At 38.6% G+C, this 26,042-nt stretch overlaps 1 protein-coding gene and 1 non-coding gene across 2 annotated transcripts in view; one reads left to right on the top strand and one right to left on the bottom strand.

Moving 5' to 3' along the window:
• EDA2R (ectodysplasin A2 receptor) overlaps positions 1 to 26,042 on the top strand; it is an 81,114-nt gene that overhangs the window by 31,685 nt on the left and 23,387 nt on the right. The gene's annotated exons all lie outside the window — the stretch shown is intronic.
• Positions 14,056 to 14,207, bottom strand: LOC129071146 (small nucleolar RNA SNORA62/SNORA6 family). The gene has a single exon (XR_008529214.1). It is a non-coding gene; the product is annotated as a small nucleolar RNA SNORA62/SNORA6 family (small nucleolar RNA).

Genomic DNA, 26,042 nt, shown 5'->3' with positions numbered 1-26,042 from the left:
TTGATTCTTTTCTATTGTGTTCTTCCAGTCAGAAATTGTATTCTTCATTTCCTCTTGTCTCTTATTGATAGTTTCTATGTACTTTTTCATGCTGATATAGTTTGCAGTAAGTTTCTCGCAGTTTCCCTGTAGTTTCTGGTAATTCTCTCTGAGCTCACTGAGCTCATTGAGGTTCCTTAGAACCATTTTTTGGAACTCAATATCTGAGAGTTTACTTGCCTCTATTTCATTTAATTCTCTTTGCAGAGATTTCTCCTTTCCCTTAGATTGGGGTGTATTTCCTTGTCTTCCCATTATTTGTGAGACTCTTCTCTTTTGCTTCTGCTTCTTAAGTTGATCTTTCTTGACTTCCTGACTTTGTGGTATGGGCTTCTATGGTTGGAGACTGCTGTTTTTACTTTCTGGATATGCCTCTGATGATGTCACATATTGACCCTGTCTGACCTTAGACAGTCTGTTCAAGACTTCCAGTAATCTCCTGTTTGTGGCTGTCTCCTTCAGCTGTTAATCTATTCATTCTGCACTCAGCAGGGCACCTTAGGCAGTTCAGGGTGGGGCGGAGTCCCTCCTGGGGGTGGGGTTATTGGGTCTTTTCATGCTGCTGTCATATGGGGGAGGAGTCTGCACTGGGATCCCACTGGCTACTCTCTCCATTCTCCCTCCAAAACCTCCATTGCCAGTCTCTCCTCAAGTGTCGCCAGACCTCTCTGCTCCCCCTTTAGCCAGGGCTCTGCTGTCTGTGGCTGCCACCCTGCACTCAGCAGACAGCTTAGACAGCACTGGGCAGTGTGGAATCCCACCTGGAGGCAGGGCTATTGGGTCCTTAGATGTTGGAACCGCTCAGGGGGAGTGGTCTCTTCCCGAGCAAGATGGCTGCTGCTGCATGGGGGATGAGTCAGCCCTGAGATCCCATTGGCTACTCAGTTCTCTCCCCAAAGCCTCCTTCCCTAGTCTTTCCTCAGGCATTTCTAGCCCATTCTGCCCCTGCCTTTGCCGGAGACCAGGGTAAGTAGCTGCAAACAGGAATCCTGTGTTGGCCCTTTAGAAGGCTGTTTTCATCTCCAGCTGCCTGTCTCTGGCAGAGAGCAATCCTGTCACTTTTCACAGCTGGCTATTTTCTGTGCACTTTTTGGGCTCTGGTGCTGTGGGCTAGAAATCCCTGCTTTTGGTTTAGACCCCACTCTTCTCAGGGGGATCCAACTGGCCATGTCAATATCCTTCTGGTGCTGCTGCCCGTGGGCACCCCGCCCACCTTCTCGAGTCTCTACTGCACTCCTTACCAGTTAGGTTGTGCTAATGCCAATTCTTCTGTGTCAGAGGTTACAAGGCTCCTCTCTCACTACTGTTCAATTGTTTGTTTCAGGTGATTTCTCCCCAATTTAGTTGTAATTCCAGGTTGGTCCTGGGAGGAGGTCAGTGTGACTTCCACTCACTCTTCCGCCATCTTGATCTCTGAGTTTTTCTTTTTTTAATTTATATCTTGATGTAGGCCTTTATGCAATGAATTTTCCTCTTAGGACTTCTTTTACTATGTCTCATAGATTCTGATCTCATTATGCTTTCTTCAGTAAATTGTTGGTTATAAGACTTCTGTCTAGCTAGTCTTCACTTGGTTATTCAGGTTGATTTTTCTATATTTCTGTTGTAATTACAGTTTTGTCCTGAGAGGTGGTGAATGTAACTTCCACTTATTCCTCACCCATCTTGGATCTCTGACAAAATCTATTTTAAATATTACATTGATCTTTATGATAAAAATTATCTAACTCCCATAAGAACAATCTCTTTCAAATGTTTCTGACATGTACATGGTCATTACCTGTTAAGGTATCTGAGCTTCTCCAAGGGAGAAAAATAAGTTTTTCTATCTGTCAGACTGCTATTATCAGACTCTCCAAAAGTGCTCCATGATGAAATGTACCTTTTCCTAAGCAACTGTGTGGTTCCCATTTTTTTCTGCATCACTAGAAAACTCAGAGAAAAGTAATGATTTGCAATATTGTTCTCCTTTATATATAAACAGGTTATACTTACATACAATCTATACCTTTTAAAGAACTTTAATGTGCATTATCTCATTAGGCTCTCAGTCCTACCAAAAAGGTATTATCAGCCTCACAGGTTTTAGATGACAAAACTAAGACTCAAAGAGAATAAGTGACTTGCTGAAAGTCACAATGGTGAGTAAAAATAAATATGAGCCAGATACACATGGATTTGAGTCTCAGGTTTGCTATGGGCAAATAACTCAGTTAGAATGTACTAAGTTAAAAGCAACATAAAAAAAAAAACTTAATAACTTGGACCAAAGCACATTTATTTATATAATGAAGTTTGGAGACAGGGAGCATTGTGGTTGGTTGGGCAGATCCACAACTTTGTTAGGGACCCAGGCTCTTTTTATCCTTAATCTTGAGCACCTTGCTATTTTATCCTTATGCTTGTGGCCTCTTGATTGCCACAACTCCAAGCATGACACCTTCACATTACAGTCAAAGTCAGGAAAAACATTCAGGGAGAAAGTAGCTTGACTTATATTAAGGAAGAAAGGTTTTTCTACGAGCTTACAGAATATTTCCCTTTATATCTTATTGGCCAGAACTGAGTGTTGTATCTTTACACTGCAAGGGAGACTAGTATATGAATATCTGCCAAACAGAAATGGGATTTCCACAATTGACTAAGACCAATCAGGAATCAGTTCTTGAGGTTGGTGACCTTGTCATCCAGAATGAAATCAATGTTCTCTTAATAAGAAAAAATGGGCAATGACTTTTGAATAAGCAGCTAATAGCATCTGACACAACCTTGCTTTTTATAGTCATTTTTATTTAGTTTTAAAGTACACTCATATGACTTGTAAATATAAAAGTAAATCATTCTTTACAGAAAAAAGAACACTATTTCTTCAAGACATATTTCTGGCAGTATATAATTACCAAGCTAAATAATGTATATAGTTTTAAGATTCTTGAAATATATTGGCAGATAACACTTCTGAGTTTTTACTAATTTCCATTGCATTTACATTTATATTCAACTGGGCATAGAATTCTTAAATCCCAGAAACTTAACCACACATGAATAATGCATTTTTGGTCATCTGTTAATTTTATGCCTCATAAATTAAATTACTAATTTATGAAGGCTTTATGAAATTTTTAAAACTTTTTGATAGAGAAAAATCCCAACATTTTTATGCTTGTCTAGTTGCATTTTCAACTCTGTGAAATGTTTCTGATTGCTTGCTTTTCCGCTTTTCTCAGTTTTTATAGTTCATTCGTGACTCATTTTAGGCACCTGGATAGAAAGACATGAGGCAAAATAAAAGAGTATATTTTAAATAATTTATACAATATATAAGAATTTTTTAAATCAGTTATGGTTTTGTATTTTATTCCATTTTATCATTTTTGACTATTTAATACATTTTCCATTTGACACATTAATTTGATGACATATATTACTACATTCCAAAAATTAAAATATAGTCCCAGGATACAACATTTTTATTATAATTTGAGATAAATACACTTTTATGTTTTATAAATTAATATTTTTATTATAAATACTCATAGCACTATACAAATCAAAATTTGTATCAGAATTGTGCTAACATGGTAAAATTAACTAAGATTAATGTTTTTCTGGTTAAAAACTGGTTACTAGCAAAAGAATTTTGGGGGCTTTGATTATTTGGGAGAATTGCCATTGTCTCCTAGTTAGGAAAGAGGATTCCCAATATAACATTTTCATGATAATTGGTTCATTTTTTAATTTTTTAAAGAAATAATTCATCTATTTATTCAAATAATTATTGAGGACAACTTGTTGCTGTTTATTTTATCCAACATGCAAATCTCTGCTTTTAATTGTCTACATAGACCATTTTTTAAAGATTTATTTTTTTTTTTGAGAGAGGGGAAGGGAGCAAGAGAGAGGGAGAGAAACATCAATGTGTGGTTGTCTCTCATGCACCCCCTACTGGGAACCTGGCCCACAACCCAGGTATGTGCCCTGACTGGGAATCGAACTGGCAACCCTTTGGTTTGCAGGCTGGCACTCAATCCACTGAGCCACACCACCCAGGGCTGACCATTTATATTTAAAGGCAAATATTAATATAGTAAAGCTTATTTCTGCTATTTTATTGTTTTATTTTGTTTTTTTGCTTGTCTTTTCTTTCTTTTCTTTTTTTTAAAGATTTATTTATTTTTAGAAGGAGAGGAAGAGAAAGAAAGAGGGAGAGAAACATCAGTGTGTGGTTGTCTTTTATACACCCCCTACTGGGGACCTGGCCCACAACCCAGGCATGTGCTGGGACTGGAAATCGAATCAGTGACCCTTTGGTTCCCAAGCCTGCACTCAATCCACTGAGCCACACCAGCCAGGACTGTTTGTCTTTTCTTGACTTCCTGCAGTATACATGAACATTTTTTTTTAAGATTCCACCTTGATTTATTTGTAGTGTTTTTCTATAGCATTCTTTTAAAGTGGTAATTAATATTCTTATTTCTATTATATCATTTATTTTATTTTTATTCATGTTTTTTCATTTTTACTGAATTTATTGGGGTGGCATTAGTTAACAAAAATTACATGGTTTCAAGTGTACGGTTCTATAATACATCATCTTTACATTGTATTGTGTGTTCACCACTCCAAGACAAGTCTCCTTCCAATACCATTTATCCCCCTTTAACGTCTATTACCTGCCCCTACCCACTTTCCCCCCTGGTAATCACTATACTGTTTTCTGTGTCCAGAGTTTTTTTTTTTCTAGTCCCTTTACTTATTTCACTCAATACCCAACCGTCCTCCACCTGAGAGCTGTCAGTCTGTTCTCTGAATCTATGAGTCTGTTTCTATTTTCTTTGTTTCTTTATTTTGTCATTAGATTCCACATATAGGTGAAATCATACGGCATTTGCCTTTCTCTGAATCATATATTTTTGTGTGTTTCTTGTTCATTAATTTGTTGCTTTCAATTTTATATTTCACATATATGTGAAAGCACATGGTTCTTAACTTTTTCTGTCTGGCTCACTTCACTTAGCATGATATTCTCAAGGTCCATCCTATTGCCCAAAGTGACAATATTTCATTTTTTCCTGTAGCTGAGTAGTAATATCTGTTGTATAGATGTACCACATCTTCTTTATCCACTCATCTATTGAGGGATACTCCAGTTGTTTTCATGTCTTGGCCACTGTTAATAATGCTGCAATGAACATAGGGATGCATATATCTTTGCAAATAAATGTTTCCAAATTTTTTGGAACGATAACCAGAAGAGGAGTTTCTGGTCATATGGTGACTCTATGCTTAATTTTTTGACATATCACAAATGAAGCCAGTGGTATTAAATTCCCTGACTTCAAATTATACCACAAAGAAACAATAATCAAAAAGCATAATATTGGAGATCCAAGATGGCAGAGAAGTACATGAAAGCTACACTAACCTCCTCCCAGGACCAAATTGGAATTACAACTAAATTATAGAAAAAATCACCTGAATTACCAACTGAAGACTTGCTGAAGAGAGGTCTTATAACCAAGGACTTACAGAAGAAACAACATCACCACATCGAGACTAATAAAGATTTCAGAGGTGAAAGAGGGCCAACTAGACTCCCATGAAAGGCAGCTGAAGTTCCACAGGGATATTTCAGCGGCTGGGGAGTTCTCCATGAAGTGTGGGGCATAAGCCCCAAGTTGGGCTCCTCATCCTAGAACACCAGAAGCTGAAAAGTTGCCCACATAACATCTGGCTGTGAAAAGTAACAGGGTTTCAGTCCACGAGGGAGAGACAGGTATAGGCACAGCCACACTCGTAAAGGGCCAAGACACAAAATTTCATTTACAGCCACTTACCCTGGGATCCAATGGAGGAAGGGCAGAGCAGACTAGAGCCACGTGTACAGCTGGAGACTCTTTCAGTGACTAGGCATAGCAGGCATCCTGTAGGTGGAGATAAATCTCTAGGTTTTTTTGACACTTTACCTGGTCCTCCACCAGGCCAGGTGCTAGAAAAAGTCAGCCTTAGTATGCAGCTTGGTTCTTTCCACACACACCCAGGCCCAGCAGAGGGAGCCACAAGCTGTGGATCACTGATAGGTCCAAACAGGTTTCCTAGGGCCAGTCACAGGCAGCATCTGACATAGTTCTACACCAGGGTCTTTACAGATCTACCTAATACATAGATACAAAAACAAAAAGGAAGCCAATATGTGAAAACAAAGAAGCAATCCCCAAATAAAAGAACAAGAGAATCTTCCACAAGAAAAGCTAGATGAACTGGAGGCAAGCAATCTATCAGATGCAGAGTTCAAAACACTGGCTATAAGGATGCTCAAGGAACTTAATGAGGACCTCAGCAGCATAAAAAAGATCCAGTCAGAAATGCAGGATACACTAATTGAAATAAAGAACAATTTACAGAGAAACAACAGTGGAGTGGATGAAGCTGAAAATCATATCAATGATTTGGAACATAAAGAATCAAAAGGCAACCACATAGAACAAGAAGAAGAAAAAAGGAATTTTAAAAAATGAGTATATATCAGCAGCCTCTGGAAGAACTTCAAGAGGTCCAACATTCACATCATAGGGGTGCCAGAAAGAGAAGAGAAAAGGCAAGAAATTGGAAGTCTATCTGAAAAAAATAATGAAAGAAAACATCCTTAATTTGGTGAAAGAAATAAACCTGCAAGTTCAGGAAACAGTGTCCCAAACCAGATGGATGCAAAGAGGCCCACTCCAAGACACATCATAATTAAAATGCCAAAGGTTAAAGATAAAGAGAGAATATTAAAAGCAGCAAGACAAAAGAAGTTAGTTAATGGATGGTTGCCAGATGGGAGGAGGTGGGGGAGAATGAGTGGAGAGGTGAGGGGATTAAGAAGTACAAATAGGTAGTTAAAGAATAGCCATGGGGATGTAAAGTACAGTATAAGAAATGTAGTAGTCAAAGAACTTACACTCATGACCCATGGACATGAACAATGATTGGGGGATTGCCTGAGGGAGTAGGTGGTACAGGGTGGATGGGGGAAAAGGGGAGAAATTAGGACAACTGTAATAGCATAATCAATAAAATATAAAATAATTATGCACACAACAGAGGAGCACCCAAATATGTAAGGCAAATCTTGTTGGCCATAGAAGGAGAGTCTGACAGAAAAACAGCCATAGTAGGATATTTCAACACTCCATTGACATCAATGGCTAGCTATATCTTCAAGACAGAAAATAAACAAGGAGACAATGGCCTTAAATGACATACTAGATCAAATGGATTTAATTGATATCTTCAGAGCATTTCACCCCAAAGAAGCAAAATGTATATACTTTTCAAGTGCACATGGAACATTTTCTAGGATAGACCACATGTTAGGACACAAATCAAATCTCAATAAATTTAAGAATATTGAAATCATAGCAAGCATCTTCTCTGACCATAATGCTGTGAAACTAGAAATCAACCACAAGAAGAAAATTAAAATACACAAAGACATGGAAGCTAAATAACATTTTATTTAACAATGAATGGGTTTACAATGAGATCCAGAAGAAATTTAAAAACCCTTAAAACAAATGAAAATAAGAACACAGCAACCCCAAATCTGTGGGACACATGGAAAGTAGTCCAAAGAGTGAAATTCATATCGTTACAGGCTTATCTCAAAAAAAAAAAAACAAGAAAAAATTCAAATAAACAATCTAACTTCACACTTAAAGGAACTTGGAGGAAAAAAAAAGTCCAAAGTGAGTAGAATAAAGGGAATAATAAAGATCAGACATAAATGAAATAGAATCTAGGAAAAAAAACAATGCAAAAGATAATGAAACTAAGAGCTGGTTATTTGAAAAGATAAACAAGATAGGTGAACTTTTATACAGACATCAAAAAAAAATAAAGAGAGAGGATTCAAATAAATTAAATCAGAAATACAAAAGAAGTAACAACTAACACCAAAGAAATACAAAGGATTGTAAGAAAATATTATGAAGAACTCACTATATGTCAAAAAATGGATAAATTCCTAGAAACAACCAATCTTCAAAAACTGAATCAGGAAGAATCAGAAAATCTCAATACACAGATTACAACTAATGAAGTTGAAGCTGTAATCAAAAAACTCCAAACAAGCAAAGGCACTGGACCTGATAGCTTCACAGGTGAATTTTACTGGACATTCTGAGAACTAAAACTCCTTCTCATACTGTTCCAAAAAACTCAAGAGGTGGTGAGACTCCCATGCTTATTTTATTTATTTTGAAGATTTTATTTATTTATTTTTAGAGAGGGAGAAGAAGGGAGGGAGAAAGCAAGGGAGGGAAACATCAATGTGTGGTTGCCTCACACACATCCCTTACTGGGGACCTGTCCCACAACCTAGTCATGTGCCCTAACTGGGAATTGAAACAGTGACCCTTTGGCTCACAGGCTGGCACTCAATCCACTGAGCCATGCAAGCCAGGATCCCATGTTCATTTCATAAGGCCAGCATTATTCTAATTCCAAAACCAGATAAAGACACCACAAAGAAAAAAAATTACAAGCCAATATCCTTGATGAACATGGATACTAAAATCCTCAATAAAGTATTAGCAAACTAAATATAACAATACATCAAAAAGATCACACACAACATGATCAAGTTGGTTTTATTCCACAGATGCAAGTTTGATACAATATCTGCAAATCAATAAATGTGATACACCACATAAACAAAATGAAGGATAAAAACAACATGATCATATCAATATATGTGGAAAAGCATTTGATAAAATCCAACACCCATTTATTATAAAAGGTCTCAGCAAATTACAGAGAACATACCTGAATGTAATAAAAGCCATATATGACAAGGCAACTGCCAACATTATATTCATTGGCAAAAACTAAAAACATCCCCCTTAAGATTGGGAAGAAGGCAGGGATATCCATTTTCACCACCCTTACTTAACATAGTACTGGAACTCCTAGCCACATCAATCAGACAAGAAGAAGGAATAAAAGGAACCCAAATTGGAAAGTTAGAAGTACAACTATCATTATTTACAAATGACATGATATTGTATATAGAGAATCCTAAAGATTCCATCAAGAAACTACTAGAACTGATCAATGAATTCATTAAAGTAGCAGGAGACAAAATTAATATCCAGAAATCAATTACATTTTTGTAAACCAATAATGAACTATCAGAAAGTGAATTTAATAAAACAATCCCATTCACAATCACTTCAAAAGCTATAAAATACCTAGGAATAAACTTAACTAAGAATATGAAAGACCTGTACTTAGGTAATTATAAGACACTGAAGAAATAAATTGAAGAAGATACAAATAAGTAGAAGAACATACCACGTTCATAGATATGACAAATTAATATCATTAAACTGTTTATCATATCCAAAGCAACCTATAGATTCAAAACAATTACTATAAAGATATCAATGATGTATTTTACAGAACTAGAACAAATATTCAAAAAATTTATATGGAATCATAAAAGACCTCCCAAAGCAACAGCAATCCGGACACAGAAGAACAAAGTTGGAGGACTCATGCTACCTAATATAAAACTATACTAGCGATAGTAATCAAAACAACATGGTTTGAGGACTTCCAAGATGGTGGATGAGTGAGTGGGAGTCACACTGACCTCCTCCCAGGACCAATCTGGAATTACAACCAAATTGTGGAGAATTCACCTGGAACAAACAACTGAACAATAACGAGAGAGGATCCTCAAAACCTCAGACAGACAAAGGTATCAGCTTTAGCACAACCTAACCGGTAAGGAGTGTGGTAGAGGCTCAAGAAGGTGGACTAGGTGCCCACGGGTGGCAGCACCAGAGGGATATTGAAATGGCCAGTTGGATCCCTCGAGAAGAGCAGGGTCTAAACCATAAGCGGGGATCTCCAGGCTATAGCACAAGAGCCCAAAAAGCACACAGACAACAGGCAGCTGCTAAAAGCATAGGAGTGCTCTCTGCCAGAGAGAGGTGGCTGGAGACACAAAGAGCCATTTAAAGGGCCGATGCAAAACTTTGTAGTGGCAGAAAATTACCCTAGGCTCCAGCAAAAGTGGGGACAGAGTGGGCAGAATGAGGGAAGGATGCTTTGGAGGAAGAACTGAGAAAGTGGCAAGCAGGATCCCGGTGCTGACTCACCCCCCATTCTACAACTGCCATCTTGCTCAGGCAGACCACTCCCCTGAGCAACAGTATTGTGAAAGGACACAATACCCTGGCCCCTAGGAGGCTCTACCCTAGCCAGGCATTGCACAGGCCTGGGTACTGCGTACAGAGCGGCAGTCACAGGTAGAAAAACCCTGGCTAAAAGGGATGCAGAGTGATCTAGAGACCCTTGAGGAAAGTCTGGAGACTGAAGCATTGGGGAAAACTGAAGGAGTATCCAGGGGGATCCTGGTGGTGATTCCTCCCCAACATGGCAGCAGCCATCTTTCTAAGGAAGACTACTCCCCTGAGTGGCAGCAGCAAGAAAGCACACAATAACCCTGCCCACAGGAGGGACTCTTGCCAGCCTTGTGGTGCCTAAGCCTGACTGCTGTGGGTAGAGTGAATAGATTAATAACTGGAGGAGACAGACATAGACAGTATATTCTTGAAAGTCTCTTAAAGACTGCCTAAGGTCAGACAGGGTGAACAGTTCACATCATCAGAGGCAGATCCAGAAACAAAGGGGGAAAAAACCAGTCTCCTACCAGAGAAGTTGTGACACCACAAAGTCAGGAAGTCAAGACAGATCAATTTCAGAAGCAGAAGCCAAAAAGAAGAGTCTCACAAATAATGGGAAGACAAAGAAACAGCCGCCAATCGAAGAGAAAGGAGGAATCCCCACAAAGAGAAGAAAATGAAATAGAGGCAAATAAACTATCAGATATTGAGTTCAAAACAAAGGTTCTAAGGGAGCTCAATGAACTCAGTGAGCTGAGAGAGAATTACTGAAAACTACAGGGAAACTATGAGGAACTTACTGCAAACTCTATCAGCATGAAAAAAGACATAAAAACTATCAAAAAGAGGCAAAAGTAAATGAAGAAAACAATTTCTGAATTGAAAAACACTGTAGAAGGAATCAAAAGCAGGTTCAATGAAGCCACGGATCTAATGTGTCAGTTGGAGGACAAGGTAGAAAAAAGCTCCCAGAACGAGCAAGAAAATGAAAAAAAAAAAAAAGACTCAAAAAGAATTAAGAGACATTTAGGGAAATTCAGGACAATCTGAAACATTATAACATCACAATAATAGGGATACCAGAAAGAGAAGAAGAACAAGGGATAGAGAACCTGTTTGAAAAATTAATGATGGAAAACTTCCCTCATTTGAGGAGACAAAAAGTCATGGAAGTCCAAGAAGCACAGAGGGTTCCATTCAAGAGGAACCCAATGAGGCCCACTTCAAGACACATCGTCATTAAAATGGCAAATAGCAAAGACAAACAGAGAATCTTAAACGCAGCAAGGGAGAAACAGGTAGTAATATACAAAGGAGTCCCAATATGGCTAGCAGCTGACTTCCCAACAGAGACACTACAAGCCAGAAGGGAATGGCAAGAAACATGCCAAGCAATGAAAACTAAGGGCCAGAAGCCAGTACTGCACTACCCAGCAAGGCTCTCAATTAAAATGGAAGGCGAAATCAGGAGTTTCCCAGACCAGAGAAGGCTAAAAGAATACACTTCCACCAAACCAGCACTACAAGATATACTAAAGGGACAGCTTTAAGAAGATGAAGAAAAGAGAGAGGATCACAAGTACTAAAGGAAAAAATGAATAAGTACCTATCAATAATAACTTTAAATGTAAATGGATTAAATGCCCAAATTCAAAGACATAGATAGCTGAATGGATAACAAAACATTACCCAGACATATGCTGCCTACAAGAAACCCACCTCAGAACAAAGGACCTACACAGACTGAAAGTAAAGGGATGGAAAAAAAAATTCCAAGCAAATGGACAGGAAATAAATTCAGGGGTAGCAATACTTATATCAGACAAAGTAGATTTCAAAACAAAGGCCATAAAAAGAGACCCAGAAGGACACTTTATAATAGTCAAAGGAAGAATCCATCAAGAAGACATAAACATTGTAAACATATATGCACCCAACATAGGAGCACCCCAATATATAAGCAAAATCATGGAGGATGTCAAGAAAGATATAGACAGTAACACACTGATAGTAGGTAATTTTAACACTGTCAACAATGAACAGATCTTCAAACAAAACATCAACAAGGATATTGTGGAACTGAACCATGCATTAGATCAATTGGACTTAACTGACATACACAGAACCTTTCATCCCAAAGGAGAAAAATGCACATTGTTTTCAAATGTACATGGAACATTTTCAAAGACAGACCATGTGATAGGACACAAAACAAGCCTCAACTAATTTAGGAAAACTGAAATCATACACAAGCATTTTCTGGAACCATAAAGGCTTGTAACTAGAAACCAACCTCAAGGAAAAACCTCAAAAACATTCAAACTCATGGAGACTGAATAGCACACTATTAACCAATGAATGAGTCAATAATAAAATCAAAGAAAAAAACCAAAAAGTTTCAGGAAACAAATGAAAATGAACTCACAACAGTCCAAAACCTATTGGACACAGTGAAGGCAATCCTGAGAGGGAAGTTCATAACAATACAGGCCTACCTCAAAAAGATAGAAACATTTCAAATAAAAGACCTAACACTACAACTTCAAGAACTGGAGAAACAACAACAAACAAAGCCCAGAGTGAGTAAAAGAAAGGAAATAATCAAGATCAGAGAAGAATTGAATGACTTAGAAACTAAAAGAAGAATCCAAAGCATCAATAAATCTAGGATCTGGTTCTTTGAAAAGATAAATATCAACAAGGCTTTAAGTAGACTCATCAAGAAAAAAAGGGAGAGGAACCAAAAAATAATATCAGAAATGAAAGAGGAGAAAGAACAACTGATACCACAGAAATACAAAGGATTGTAAGAAATTACTGTGAACATTATGCCAAGAAATTTGAAAACTTTGGTGAAATGCACAAATTTCTAGAAAAATATAACCTTCCAACGCTGAATGAAGAAGAAGCAGAAAGCCGGAACAGACCAATAACAGCTGGTGAAATTGAAGCAATAATCAAAAAACTCCCAGCACACAAAAACCCTGGACTGCACGGTTTCACGGGAGAATTTTAGAAAACATTTAAGGAAGAGCTAACCCCATCCTTCTCAGACTATTCCAAAAAATCCAAAACGAAGGAAGAATACCAAACTCTTTTGATGAGGCGAGCATCATCCTAATCCCAAAACCTGATAAAGACACAACAAAGAAAGAAAATTACAGGCCAATATTGCTGATGAACATAGACGCTAAAATCCTCAACACAATGTTGGCAAACCACAATGGAATACTATGAAGCAGAAATAAAGAAAGAGCTGCTACCCTTCATGAAAGCATGGATGGAATGGGAGAGCATTATGGTAAGTGAAATAATCCAGGGGACAAAAGACAAATATCATATGATCTCACCTATAAGTGGAACCTAACCAACAAAACAAACAAGCAAGGAAAATATAACCAGCAACATTGAAAGAAAAACAAAACAAAATCAAGAGGGAAGCAGTGGCGGGGGGGGGGGGGAAGGGAAGCGTCAAGTCAAGGAAGATGTGTGGAGGACCTATGGACAAAGCCAAAGTGGGAAAGGATTAAGGGAAGGAGGTAGGGGAGAGGGGCAGGGGAAAGTGGTGGCGGGAAGGTGGAGACAAATGTATTTGAACACTAAAAGGAAATAATTAAATAAAAAGATCATCCACCATGATCAAGTGGGATTCATCCCATGGATGCAAGGATGGTTCAATGTTTGCAAATCAATAAATGTAATACATTACATAAACAACAGACAAAAACCACATGATAATATCAATAGATGCGGAAAAAGCATTTGACAAGGTACAGCACCCATTTGTGATAAAGACAGTCAGCAAAGTCAGAATAAAGGGGGCATCCTTTTTTTTTTTTTCACTTCTTGCAAGGATTACTATCAAACTCCACTCATGGCGCCAGAGACCCTTGTGCTATTTGCGAAAACTTGCCCCTTGTGTAGCACACTACCTACACTTGTGAGTTCATCAGGCACCAGCGGCCTCAACTCCAAGCTCTAACAACGTACATAAAGGGGACATACTTCAACATAATAAAGGCCATGTATGAAAAACCTATGGCCCACCTCATATTAAATGAACCAAAAATAAAAGCTTTCCCACTAAGATCAGAAACAAGACAAGGATGTCTGCCTTCACCACTTCTATGTAACATATTACTGGAAGTCCTAGTTACAGTCGTCAGACAAGAAAAAGAAATAAAAGGCATCCAAATTGGAAAGAAGGATGTAAAACTATCATTGTTTGCACATGACACAATGGTGTACATAGAAAGTCCCATAGACTCAGTAAAAAATCTACTCAACCTAAGAAGTGATTTTGGCAAAACAGCAGGATACAAAGTGAATATTCTAAAATCGAAGGCATTTTTGTACACCAACAATAAAATGTCAGAAGCAGAAATCAGGGGGAAAAAAAAAAACCTTTACTATAGCAATAAGAAAACTCAAGTACCTAGGAATAAACTTAACCAAGGAGGTAAAATACCTGTACGCAGAAAACTATACAACACTGAAGAAAGAAATTAAGGAAGACACAAATAAGTGGAAGCGTATACCGTGTTCATGGATTGGAAGAATTAACATCATCAAAATGTCCATACTTTCCAAAGCAATTTGTACATTCAATGCAATCCTTATTAAAATACCAATGATGTATTTCACAGACATAGAACAAATATTTAAAAAATTTATATGGAACCATGAATGTCCCCAAACAGGTGCAGCAATTTTGAGAAAGAAAAACAAAGTAGGAGGGATCACAATACCTGACATCAAACTATATTACAAGGTCTCTGTAATCAAAACAGTCTGATACTCACATAAGAACAGACACATAGATTAATGGAACAGAATAGAGAGCGCAGAAATAAACCCTTGTCTCTATAGTCAATTAATATTTGCCAAAGGAAACAGAAGCATAAAATGCAGTAAAAAATGCATCTTCAACACATGGTGTTGGAAGAGCTGGACAGCTACATGCAAAAAATTGAAATTCAATCAACAACTTACAACATACACTAAAATAAAATCAAAATGGATAAAAGACTTAAATGTAAGTTGGGACACCATAAAAGTCCTAGAGGAGAACATAAGCAGGAAACTCTCAGATATCCCACACAGCAATATATTCACCGATATGTCCCCTAGAGAAAGGCACATAAAAGAAAGAATAAACAAATGGGAATTCATATGAATAAGAAACTTCCACATGGCTAAAGAAAACATCAGCGAAATGAAAAGGGAGCCAACCCTATGGGAAAATATATTTGCCAATGATACCTCAGACAGGGGTTTGATCTCCAAAATATATAAAGAACTCACATGACTCCACTTCAGGAAGACAAATAATCCAATTTAAAAACGGGAAAGGACCTGAACAGACACTTCTCCAAGGAGGACATACACAGGGCCCAGAGACATATGAAAGGATGTTCAGCATCACTAGCCATCAGAGAGATGCAAATTAAAATCACAATGAGATACCACGTCACACCAGTCAGAATGGCCTTCATAAACAGATCAGCAAACAACAGGTGCTGGTGAGGCTGTGGAGAAAAGGAAACCCTAGTACCCTGTTGGTGGGAATGCAGATTGGTGCAGCCACTGTGGAAAACAGTTTGGAATTTCCTCAAAAGCTAAAAATGGAACTTCCTGTTGACCCAGTGTTTCCACTGCCAAGACTATACCCTGGGAATCCCAAAACACCAATTCAAAAGAACTTATGCACCCCTATGTTCATAGCAGCACAATTTACAATAGCCAACTTCTGGATGCAACCTACGTACCCATCAGTAAATGAGTGGATCAAAAAATTATGGTACATTTTCAAAATGGAATACTATGCAGCAAAAAGAAAGGAAAGAAAGAAAGGAAGAAAGAAAGAAAGGAAGAAAGAAAGAAAGAAAGAAAGAAAGAAAGAAAGAAAGAAAGAAAGAAAGAAAGAAAGAAAGAAAGAAAGAAAGAAAGAAAGAAAGAAAGAAAGAAAGAAAGAAAGAAAGAAAGAAAGAAAGAAAGAAAGAAAGAAAGAAAGAAAGAAAGAAAGAAAGAAAGGAAGGAAGGAAGGAAGGAAGGAAGGAAGGAAGGAAGGAAGGAAGGAAGGAAGGAAGGAAGGAAGGAAGGAAGGAAGGAAGGAAAAGAAAGAAAGAGCTACTACCCTTTGCGACAGCAGGGATGGAACTTAAGAACATTATGTTAAGTGATATAAGCCAGGCGGTGAAAGATAAATACCATGTGATCTCACCTATAAGTAGAACCTAATCAGCAAAGGAAGTAGGCAAGGAAAATATGACCAGCAGCATTGAAATAAAGAAGAAACTGACAGGGATGGGAGTAGCAGGGAGGGGAAGAGGAAGGGTCAGGTCTAGGAACAGGTGTGAAGGACACATGGATGAAGCCAAGGTGGGGAAGGACTGAGGGGGGGAGGTAAGGGTGGGTTCAGCAGGGGAAAGTGGTGGCAGATAAATGGAGACAAATGTATTTGAACAATTAAAAATATTTTAAATACATTTATATGAAAGAAAAAAAAGTTCTGGCATTAAAACAGATATATAGATCAGTGGAAAAGAATATAGAGGCCAGAAACAACCTACACATATAGTCAGCTAACATTTGTTAGAGGAGACGTAAACATACAATGATCTAAAGATAGTTTATTCACTAAATGGTATTGGGAATACAGGACAAATACGTGCAAAAAAATGAAACCTGACCACTGTCTTACACCACACACAAGAATAAACTCAAAATGAGTTTTGGCTGCTGTGGCCCAGTGGATTGCATACTGGCCTAAGAACCAAAGATCTGCCGGTTCGATTCCTGTTCTGGGCACATGCTTTGGTTGATGACCCAGTTGGGGTCATGTGAGAGGCAGCCAATTGATGTATCTCTTACACATCTATGTTTTTCTCCCTCTCTTTCTTGCTACCTTCCCATCTCTCTAAAAATAAATAAACAAAACCTTTTTTTAAAAAAAGAATGAACTCAAAATGGATTAAAGACTTAAATGTTAGTCTCAAAACAATAAAAATCCTAGGAGAAAACATATTCAGTAAAATATTAGACATTTCTCATAGCAATATTTTATCTGATATAGCTCTTCAGGCAAGGGAAACACAAGAAAAAATAAACAAATGGGACTACATCAAGCTAAAAATTTTTTTCACAGCAGAGGAACCATCAACAAAATGAAAAGACAACCCACTGAGTGGTAGAACATATTCAACAATACTTCTGGTAAAGGGTTAATATCCCAAATTTATAAAGAACTTTTAAAAAACAAACAATCTAATTTAAAAATGGGCAAAAAGACCTGAATAGACCATTCAAAGATGACACACGGATGCCCAATAAACATATGAAAAGATGCTGAATGTCATGATTTGTCAGAGAAATGCAAATTAACACCACAATAAAATATCGCCTCACACCAGTCAGAATGGCCATCATCAGTAAATCAACAAGCAAGTGTTGGCAACGATGTGTAGAAAGGGGAACACTCGTGCACTGTTGGTAGAAATACAGATTGGCTCAGCCACTGTGGAAAACCTGATGGAGTTAACTCAAAAAATTAAAAATGGAACTGCCTAGTGACCCAGTGATTCCTCTTCTGGGAATTTATTTGTAGAAACTGGAAACATTCATCTGAAATAATATATACATCCTTATCCTATGTTCATTACAGCTTTATTTACAATAGCCAAGATCCAGAATCAGTCCAAGTGTCCATCAGTATACAAGTGTATAAAACAGTGAGGGTATATTTACACAATTGAATACTATTCAGCCATAAAAAAGAAAATTTTATTCTTTGGCACAGTGTGGATAGAACTGGAGATCACTATGCCAAGTGAAATAAATCATTCAGAGGAAGACAAGTGCCATATGATTTCACTCATATGTGAAGATTAATGAGCAAACTGAACTAATTAACAAAATAGAGGCCCTCACTGGTGTGGCTTAGTGGACTGAGTACCAGCCTGCAAACCAAAGGGTTGCTGGTTCGATTCCCAGTCGGGGCACATGCCTGGGTTGTAGGTCAGGTCCCCAGCAGGGAGCGCACGAGAGGGAACCACACATTGATGTTTCTCTCCCTCTCTTTCCCCCTCCCTTCCCCTCTCTAAAAAAATAAATAAATAAAACCTTTAAAAAAATAAAATAGAGACAGACTCAGAGAGCAGGCTGACAGTTCTGGAAGGGGGTTGACATGGTGGGGGGATCAAACAAAAAAGAAAATTAACTCATGGACACATACAACAGTGTGGTGCTTGTAGAGGGGTGGGATGGGTGGAGGTGTGAAAGGCTATAGGAGGATAAATAATAATGGAAAAAATACATCAATTGATCTATTAAAAAAACATGGACAACAGTGTGGTGATTGCTGGGGACAGGGGGGTATAAGGAGACTAAATGGTATATTTTTTTAAATGCATGGTATTGACAGAAAAACAGACACACAGTCTAATAGAACAGAACTGAGAACCCAGAAATAAACTCACATGTATATGGGGAAATTATTTTTCACAAAGGAGCCAAAAACATACAATGGAGAAAAGAAAGCCTCTTCAATATAAGATGCTGGAAAAATTGGAAAACCACATGCAAGAGAATAAAATTAGTCTACTTCATTCCCCATATATAAAAATTAACTCAAAATGGACAAAAATCTAAATATAATACCTGAAACAATAAATTACATAGGAGAAAATAGGTACTAAATTTATGGATCTTGGTCTTAGAAGTTTATGAGCTTTACCCCAAAGGCATGGGAAGTAAAAATAAAAATAAATGAATGGGACTATATCAAACTAAAAAGTTACTGCACAGCAAAAGAAACTACTAATAAAACAAAAATGCAACAAATCATTTTGGATTTGATTTGCATTTCCCTAATGACTAATGATTTAGAGCATCCTTTCGGGTACTTATTGGTCATTTGCATAGCTTCTCTGCAGGAATTTCTATTCACTGTTTTGTCCATTTTTAATTGAGTCATGTATCTTTTGTTTTAAGTTTTAAGAGATCTTTATACATTTTGGATTAAGCACTTATAAGATATATGATTTACAAACATTTTTCTCCCAGTCTATGGATCTTTTTATTCTTAATAATGCTCTTTGATGCACAAAAGTTCTTTTTTTATGAACTCCAATATAACTATTTTTTTCTTTTGTTGCTTATGCTTTTGGTAGCATTTCTAAAAAGCATTGCCAAATCCAAGATCATGGAGATTTATTTCTATTTTCTTCTAAGATTTTTGTGGTTTTAGTTCTTATAACTAGGCCATTTATTTATTTTTATTCTAATCTTTTGCATCTAGAAATGCAATTGTCCCTGCACTGTTAATCAAAGAGACTGTTCTATCTCATTAAAAGGAATCTGCAAAAAATTGATTGACCATCGATATCTGGGTTTAGTGCAGGACTCTCAATTATATTCCATTGGTCTATAGGTCCAATATACTGCTACAAAACTTTTGACTAATGTAACTTTGTGGTAATTTTTGAAATACAAAAGTGTGAGTCCTCCAAATTTTGTCTTTTTTTTCCCAAGATTGTTTTGACTACTTGGGGCCCCTTGCAATTCTCTATGAATTTCACATTCAGATTTTTGATTTCTGCTTGGATGGAATTTCTGCCAAGATTCTGTTGAATCTACAAGCATTTTCATCAATGTTGATATCTTAGCAATATTAAGTCTACCCATAAATGAACACAGGATATCGTTCCATTTATTTAGGTCATATTTAATTTTTTTCAAAAAGATTTTTGTAATATTCAGTGCACAATTGTCACATGCCCTTGGTTGTATTTATTCCCAGGGTTTTCTTTTTTCATTTAAATGCTATGAAATGTAATTGCTTTCTAATTTTTTTTGGTGTAAATGAATTAAATGCTCCAATCCAAATACATAGGATAGCTGGATGGATAAAGAAACATGACCCATATATATGCTGTCTACAAGAGACCCACCTTAGAACAAAAAATACACACAGACTGAAAGTGAAGGATGAAAAAATATTGTATGCAAATGGAATATAAAAAAAAGCTGGTATAGCAATACTTATATCAGAAAAAATAAACTTCAAACCAAAGACCATAACAAGAGACAAAGAAGACCATTACATAATACTAAACGGATTGGTCCAGCAATAGGATATAACCCCTGTAAACATATATGCACCAAACACTGGAGCACCTAAATATTTATGAGAGGAACCAAAAAAACCCAGAATTATCTTTTGGAGGGCAGGCCCCTTGTAGTACAGACTTTCCACGCCAGGTGAGTGTTCTAGGAACTCATCTATATCAGTGTACCAGCTGGTGGTGTTGTGAGAGGCTGTGTTCATCTTCAGTGAATTTTTTTGAAGACTTTTTCATAACCATTTCATGATTGTTGATTTGTAAGTGTACCAGACCACATCATGCTGAGTGTACAACAGTTTTTTTGACCCAAAATAGCATGACTCTCATACCCCAACCTTCCTTTTCAGTTGATCTCACCCCAAGCAACTTTCTTTGGTTTCTTCAGATGAAGAAAAAAAATCTGTCAAAGGGAAACATTTTGCAGATGTGGAAGAGACGAAACAAAAAATAGCAAAAGCACACTAAAAGTCATCAAAATTGACAGGTTCAAAAACTGTTTTGAGCAGTGGAAAAAAATGTCTCAATAGATGTATTGCATTACATGGAGAGTACTTTGAAGGTGAATGAAGTTTAAACATGTAAGAATAGACACCCAGTGCAGGCACGCACACTTGCGCCAAGTAACCAGCAAGGGTTGGCCAGCGTGTGTGTGACCCGTGCGGGCTGGCGAATGCTTGCACCGGCGGGAAAGGCCTCCCACAGATTGGCACCGATTGGGCCTGCGAGGGAGTGCACAGAGCGGCAAGGGCAGGCGTAAATTGACCTGCCCTCCCCCGATTGCGGAGCGGCTCACAAAACTAGTAGATCCCCAGCCAAAGGGGTCACAGAGCTGCCCAGAATCCCTGGAGAAGAGACCCTCCTTGATCTCTGGGTAGAGGTGGCAGCAGGGTGGGCTGGTGCCTGGGAAAAGACTGGTGAGGAAAACTTTGTGAAGAGAACTGACACCACGGCCGGCCGGTGGAGCCCCGGTGATGGCACGCCTCCCACTCTGCAGCTACCATCTCGCTCAGGCATAAGGGAATCAATGAACCTGCCTTTTGTGCGCTCTGCACACAGCTTGTACGAGTGTGAGCTGTGGTGCTGAGTGCAGACTGGCTGGGAGAGCCTTGAGGAGAGACTGGAGACAGAGGCATTGGGGAAAGAATTGGAGGAGGAACTGGGGAGTCCCAACCCCCTCCCCGTTCTGTAGTCTCCATTATGGGCTGGAAAGGTGCGACCCCAAAGAGGCAGAAGCAGGGCGCGCATCAACAAGACTGCCTGCAATTGAAATGCAGTTGGTGCACGGGGTGGATCCTTGGCCGAAGGGGTCACAGAGCTTCCAAGAGACCCCTGAGGAGAGACTAGAAACGGAGGCATTGGAGAAAGAACGGGAGGAGGAACCAGGGAGTCTCGACTCCTTCTCCTTGCCGTTGTCTCCATTGCGCAGGAAGAGGCAACACCCCCAAAGAGCCAAAAGCCGAAAAGCACACATAGACACCCCTAAAACACCCAGTGCAGGCGTGCACCCTTGCGCCCAGTGACCAGCGAGGGTTGGAGAGCGTGTGTGTGACCTGCGCGGGCTAGCGAACAGTTACACCGGCCGGCAAGGCCTCCCACAGATTGGCACTTATACGGCCTGCGAGGGAGTGCACAGACTAGCAATGGCAGGCAAAAATTGACCCGCCCTCCACTGATTGCGGAGTGGCCCACAAAATTAGTAGAGCTGCCCAGAGTCCCTAGAGGAGAGACCAGAGACAGGATTAACCGGAGAGTCCTGGAACTGACTTCCTCTCATTTCCGTAGTCCCCATTTGGCGAGGGCAAGCAACACACCCAAAGAGCCAAAAGCGGGGAAAATACACAATTGAAGACCCTAAACTGACCAGTGCCATGGAGCTCGCCGGCCAGGGGGGCCGGATGAGTACGCGAGGTCGCGAATAAGCCCCCTGGTCTGGGGCAAGCACATGCGAGCCCAGGCAGGCAGCGGATCCTGCCGCGCTGGGAGCGCGCTCAAGGAGCCAGGGTGAGAGTGCAGAGAGATCCAAAAAAATAGCCCAGCCCTGACCAAAGGGGTCACAGAGCTGCTCCAAGCAGGAGTCAGACACAGACATTAGACTCCTGGAAGGCTCAAACAAACAACCCAAGGCCCTATAGGGTCAAAAACTGACATCATCAGAGGCAGGCCGAGAAAGAAAAGGACAAAAATACTTAACAGACTCTCACAAAAATGGGAAGAAAAAGAAGTACCCCAAAAGAGTGGAAAAGGGGACTCCCCACAGAGAGCTAAATGAAATAGAGGGAGGGAACTATCAGATACTGAATTCAAAACAATGGTTCTAAGGAAGCTCAATGAGCTCACCCAGCTCAAAGAAAACTATGAGAAACTGAAGAGAAACTATCAGGATCTTACAGCAAACTATATCAGCCTGGAAAAGGACATAGAAACTATCAAGGAGACACAAGAAGATATGAAGAATACCATTTCTGAATTGAAGAACACAGTAGAAGGAATCCAAAGCAGGCTGGACGAAGCCGAGGATAAAATCAGTGAGATGGAGGATAAGATAGAAAGAAGCTCCCAGAAAGAACAAGAAATGGAAAAATCACTCAAAAAGAATGAAGAGGCATTTAGGGACATGCAGGACAACATGAAATACAATAATATCCGTATAATAGGGATGCCAGAAGGAGAAGAAGAGGAGCAAGGGATAGAGAACCTCCTCGAAAAAGTAATGATGGAAAATTTCCCAAATTTGAGGAGAGAAAGGCTCTCATGGATCGAGGAGGCACAGAGGAGCCCCCTCAAAAGGGACTCAAAGAGGTCCACTCCAAGACACATCATCATTAAAATGGCAAATTTCAAAGACAAAGAGAGAATCCTCAAGACAGCAAGGGAGAAGGAGAAAGTAACATACAAGGTGGGTCCGATACGCCTAGGAGCTGACTTCTCAACAGAAACACTACAAGCCAGAAGGGAATGGGAACAAATATTCCAAGCCATGAAAAGCAAGGGCCTACAGCCAAAGCTGCTCTACCCAGCTAGGCTCTCCATTAAAATACAAGGGGAAATACAGAGTTTCCCAGACAAGAGAAGGCTAAAAGAATACATCTCTACCAAACCAGCACTCCAAGATATGCTCAGGGGACTGCTTTAAGCAGATGAAGGAAAAGAATGAGAGAGAGAGGAACACAGGTACAAAGAGAAAAGATGAGTAAGTTTCTATGAGTAATATCTCTCAATGTGAATGGACTAAATGCCCCAATCAGAAGACACAGGGTAGCTGAATGGATAAGAAAACATGACCCACACATATGCTGCCTACAAGAGACCCACCACAGAGCAAGAGACCTACACAGATTGAAAGTAAAGGGATGGAAAAAAATATTCCAAGAAAATGGGCAAGAGAGAAAGGCTGGGGTTGCCATACTTGTATCAGACAAAGTAGATTTCAAAACAAAGGCCATAAAGAGAGACCCAGAGGAGCACTTTATAATACTTAAAGGAAGAATCTATCAAGAAGACATCAACATTGTAAACATATATGCTCCCAATATAGGAGCCCCCAAGATTATAAGGAAATTGTAGGATGACTTCAAAAAAGATATAGACAGCAACACACTGATCGTAGGGGATTTCAACACCCCACTGTCAAAAATAGACAGATCTTCCAAACAAAACATCAATAAGGATATTGAGGCGCTGAAGGACACACTGAATCAAAGAGACTTAACTGACATATATAGAACCTTACATCCCAAAGAAGAAAAATACACATTCTTTTCAAATGCTCATGGCAGTTTTTCAAAGATAGACCACATGTAGGACAAAACGCAACGTCATCAAATTCAGGAAAATTGAAATAATACCAAACTTTTTCTCAGACGACAAGGGATTGAAACTGGAAATCAACCTCAAAGAGAAACTTCAAAAACTTGCAAACTCATGGAGACCGAACAGTGGACTATTAAACAATGAATAGGTCAATAATGAGATAAGAGAAGAAATCAAAAAATTTCTGGAAACAAATGAAAATGAACAGACAACCGTCCAAAACCTATGGGACACAGCAAAGGTGGTCCTGAGAGGGAAGTTCATAGCAATACAGGCTTACCTAAAAAAGATAGAAACATTTCAAATAAAAGACCTAACACTACAACTTCAAGAACTGGAGAAACAACAACAAATAAATCCCAGAGCAAGTAGAAAGAAGGAAATAGTCAAGATGAGAGCAGAACTGAGTGACATAGAGACAAAAAGAACAATTCAGAGGATCAACCAATCCAGAAGCTGATTCTTTGAAAAGGTAAATAAAATTGACAAGCATTTAAGCAGACTCATCAAGAAAAAAAGGGAGAGGACCCAAATAAATAATATCAGAAATGAAAGAGGAGAAATAACAACGGATACCACAGAAATACAAAGGATTGTCAGAAACTACTATGAACAAGTACATGCCAAGAAATTTGAAAATCTTGATGAAATGGAAAATTTTTAGAAAAGTATACTCTTCCAACACTGAAGAAGGAAGAAACAGAAAGCTTGAACAGACTGATAACAGCTGGGGAAATTGAAGCAGTCATCAAGAAACTCGTGGCACACAAAAGCCCAAGGCTGGACGGCTTCATAGGAGAATTTTACAAAACATTTAAGGAAGAGCTAACCCCTGTCCTTCTCAGACTATTCAAAAAAACCCAAGAGGAGGGAAGACTCCCAGACTCTTTCTATGTGGCCAGCATCACCCGAATCCCAAAACCAGATAAAGACCCTACAAAGAAAGAAAACTACAGGCCAATTTCGCTGATGAACATAGATGCTAAAATCCTGAACAAAATATTGTCAAATTGCATCCAGCAATACATTAAGATTATCCACCATGATCAAGTGGGATTCATCCCAGGCATGCAGGTATGGTTCAATATACGCATATCAGTAAATGTGATACATCACATAAATAAAAGAAAAGACAAAAACCACATGATCATCTCAATAGATGCAGAAAAAGCATTTGATTAGGTACAGCACCCATTTATGATCGAAACACTCAACAAAATGGGAATAAATGGGGCATTTCTCAACATAATAAAGGCAATAATGAAAAACCTACAGCCAGTATCATACACAACGGGTAAAAACTGAAAGTGTTCGCACTAAGATTGGGAACACAACAAGGATGTCCACTCTCACCGCTTCTTTTCAACATCGTATTGGAAGTTCTAGCCACAGCGGTCAGACAAGAGAAAGAGATAAAAGGCATCCAAATAGGAAAGGAGGAAGTAAAGCTATCATTGTTTGCACATGACATGATAGTGTACATAGAGAACCCTGTAGACTCTACCAAACAACTCCTCAACCTAATAAGTGAATTTGGCAAAACAGCAGGATACAAAGTCAGCATTCAGAAATCAAAGGCATTTTTTTACACCAGCAATGCAATAGAAAAAGAAGAAATCAGAAAAAAAAATACCACTCGATATAGCAAGAAGAAAAACAAAGTACCTAGGCATAAATTTAACCAAAGACATAAAAGACATGTACGCAGAAAACTATACAACATTGAAAAAAGAAATTAAGGAAGACACAAATAAATGGAAGCATATACCATGCTCATGGATTAGAAGAATTAATATCATCAAAATGTCCACACTACCCAAAGCAATTTATAGATTCAACACAACCCCTATTAAGATACCAATGACGTATTTCACAGAAATATAACAGACATTTC

This window comes from Pteronotus mesoamericanus, unplaced genomic scaffold, assembly GCF_021234165.1.
Source record: "Pteronotus mesoamericanus isolate MK-2021 breed Mesoamerican mustached bat unplaced genomic scaffold, CSHL_Meso_final contig_256, whole genome shotgun sequence".
Classification (NCBI taxonomy): Eukaryota; Metazoa; Chordata; class Mammalia; order Chiroptera; family Mormoopidae; genus Pteronotus; species Pteronotus mesoamericanus.
This window is presented reverse-complemented; position numbering and strand designations above follow the sequence as displayed.